The following is a 2,500-nucleotide window of genomic DNA, read 5'->3' on the forward strand; positions in this document are numbered from 1 at the left end:
GGTTTTTTTTTTGTTTTTTTTTTCCTCTCTTGTTCCTGCTTCCTTCAATGCTGGTTTTGAAATGTATAAGAGATGTAGGTCAGTAGGCAAGCAATACCTACAGTAAACCACCCTGAACATGCCCAATCTCATCTGATATTAGAAGCTAAGCAGTGCCAGGCCTGGTTCGTACTTGGATGGGAAACCACAAGGGAATACCAGTTGCTGTAGCTTTTTTTCGTTTTTTTTTCTCTCTTTTCCTGCTTCCTGCAATGCTGGTGTTGAGATGTATAAGAGATGTAGGTCAGTAGGCAAGCGATACCTACAGTAGACCAACCTGAACATGCCCAATCTCATCTGATCGTGGAAGCTAAGCAGGGCCGGGCTTGGTTAGTACTTGGCTGGGAAACCACCTGGGAATACTAGGTGATGTAGGTTTTTTTTTTCCGTCTTTTTTTCTCTCTTGTTCCTGCTTCCTTCAATGCTGGTGTTGAGATTTATAAGAGATGTAGGTCAGTAGGCAAGCAATACCTACAGCCATACTACCCTGAACAAGCCCAAACTCGTCTGATCTTGGAAGCTAAGCAGGGCTGGGCCGGATTGGTACTTGGATGGGAGACCACCTGGGAATACAAGTTGCTGTAGGTTTTTTTTTTTTCGTTTTTTTTATCTCTCTTGTTCCTGCTTCCTTCAATGCAGGTGTTGAGATGTATAAGAGATGTAGGTCAGTAGGCAAGCGACACCTACAGTAAACCACCCTGAACATGCCCAATCTCATCTGATCTTGGAAGCTAAGCAGGGCTGGGCCTGCTTAGTACTTGAATGGGAGACCATCTGGGAATACCAGGTGCTGTAGGTTATTTTTTTTTTGTTTTTTTTTCTCTTTTGTTCCTGCTTCCTTCAATGCTGGTTTTGAAATGTATAAGAGATGTAGGTCAGTAGGCAAGCCATACCTACAGCCGTTCCACCCTGAACAAGCCCAATCTTGTCTGATCTTGAAAGCTAAACAGGGCTGTGCCTGGTTAGTACTTGTATGGGAGACCACCTGGGAATACAAGGTGCTTTAGGTTTTTTTTCTCTCTTGTTCCTCCTTCCTTCAATGCTTTTGTTGAGATGTATAAGAAATGTAGGTCAGTAGGCAAGCAATACCTACAGTAAACCACCCTGAACATGCCCAATCTCATCTGATCTTGGAAGCTAAGCAGTGCCAGACCTGGTTAGTACTTGGATGGGAGACCACCTGGGAATATCAGGTGCTGTAGGTTTTTTTTTTTTTTTTCGTTTTTTTTTCTCTCTTGTTCCTGCTTCCTTCAATGCTGGTGTTGAGATGTATAAGAGATGTAGGTCAGCAGGCAAGCAATACCTACAGTAAACCACCCTGAACATGCCCAATCTCATCTGATCTTGGAAACTAAACAGTGCCGGGCCTGGTTAGTACTTGGATGGGAGACCACCTGGGGATACCAGGTGCCGTAGGTTTTTTTTTTTTCGGTTTTTTTTTCTCTTTTGTTCCTGCTTCCTTAAATGCTGGTTTTGAAATGTATAAGAGATGTAGGTCATTAGGCAAGCAATACCTACAGCCACACCACCCTGAACAAGCCCGATCTTGGAAGCTAAGCAGGGCCGGGCCTGGTTTGTACTTGGATGGGAGACCACCTGTGAATACAAGTTGCTGTAGGTTTTTTTTTTAGGTTTTTTTTCTCTCTTGTTCCTGCTTCCTTCAATTCTGGTGATGAGATGTATAAGAGATGTAGGTCAGTAGGCAAGCAATACCTACAGTAAACCACCCTGAACATGCCCAATCTCATCTGATCTTGGAAGCTAAACAGTGCCGGGCCTGGTTAGTACTTGGATGGGAGACCACCTGGGAATACCAGGTGCTGTAGGTTTTTGTTTTCGTTTTTTTTCTCTCTTGTTCCTGCTTCCTTCAACGCTGATGTTTAGATGTATAAGAGATGTAGGTCAGTAGGCAAGCAATACCTACAGCCACACCACCCTGAACAAGCCCAATCTCATCTGATCTTGGAAGCTAAGCAGGGCCAGGCTTTGTTAGTACTTGGGTGGGAGAATACCTGGGATTACCAGGTGCTGTAGGTTTTTTTTCTTCATTTTTTTTCTCTCTTGTTCCTGCTTCCTACAATGCTGGTGTTGAGATGTATGAGAGATGTGGGTCATTAGGCAAGCAAAACCTACAGCCACACCACCCTGAACAAGCCCAATCTCGTCTGATTTTGGAAGCTAAGCAGGGCCGGGTCTGGTTAGTACTTGGATGGGAGACCACCTGGGAATACCAGGTGCTGTAGGTTGTTTTTTTTTTAGTTTTTTTCTCTCTTGTTCCTGGTTTCTTCAATGCCGGTCTTGAGATGTATAAGAGATGTAGGTCGGTAAGCAAGCAATACTTACAGCCACACCACCCTGAACAAGCCAAATGTTGTCTGATCTTGAAAGCTAAGCAGAGCCAGGCCTCTGTTAGTACTTGGATGGAAGACCACCTGGGAATACCAGGTGCTGTAGGTTTTTT

At 44.2% G+C, this 2,500-nt stretch overlaps 1 non-coding gene and 10 pseudogenes across 1 annotated transcript; all 11 read left to right on the forward strand.

Annotated features, from left to right (window-relative positions):
- Positions 1-4, forward strand: part of LOC142102532 (5S ribosomal RNA) — a 118-nt pseudogene extending 114 nt beyond the window's left edge.
- A 295-nt stretch (positions 5-299) lies between these two features.
- Positions 300-417, forward strand: LOC142102591 (5S ribosomal RNA; annotated as a pseudogene).
- A 91-nt stretch (positions 418-508) lies between these two features.
- On the forward strand, positions 509-627 carry LOC142102437 (5S ribosomal RNA; annotated as a pseudogene).
- A 93-nt stretch (positions 628-720) lies between these two features.
- LOC142102617 (5S ribosomal RNA) lies at positions 721-838 on the forward strand (annotated as a pseudogene).
- Positions 839-930: 92 nt separating this feature from the next.
- LOC142102599 (5S ribosomal RNA) lies at positions 931-1,049 on the forward strand (annotated as a pseudogene).
- A 77-nt stretch (positions 1,050-1,126) lies between these two features.
- LOC142102480 (5S ribosomal RNA) lies at positions 1,127-1,244 on the forward strand (annotated as a pseudogene).
- A 96-nt stretch (positions 1,245-1,340) lies between these two features.
- Positions 1,341-1,458, forward strand: LOC142102486 (5S ribosomal RNA; annotated as a pseudogene).
- A 93-nt stretch (positions 1,459-1,551) lies between these two features.
- Positions 1,552-1,660, forward strand: LOC142102602 (5S ribosomal RNA; annotated as a pseudogene).
- Positions 1,661-1,750: 90 nt separating this feature from the next.
- On the forward strand, positions 1,751-1,868 carry LOC142102620 (5S ribosomal RNA; annotated as a pseudogene).
- Positions 1,869-1,957: 89 nt separating this feature from the next.
- On the forward strand, positions 1,958-2,076 carry LOC142102573 (5S ribosomal RNA; annotated as a pseudogene).
- A 90-nt stretch (positions 2,077-2,166) lies between these two features.
- Positions 2,167-2,285, forward strand: LOC142102470 (5S ribosomal RNA). Its single transcript, XR_012679268.1, has one exon. It is a non-coding gene; the product is annotated as a 5S ribosomal RNA (ribosomal RNA).
- The last annotated feature ends 215 nt before the right edge of the window (positions 2,286-2,500 follow it).

The sequence above is a fragment of the Mixophyes fleayi genome, chromosome 9 (assembly GCF_038048845.1).
Source record: "Mixophyes fleayi isolate aMixFle1 chromosome 9, aMixFle1.hap1, whole genome shotgun sequence".
NCBI lineage: Eukaryota > Metazoa > Chordata > Amphibia > Anura > Limnodynastidae > Mixophyes > Mixophyes fleayi.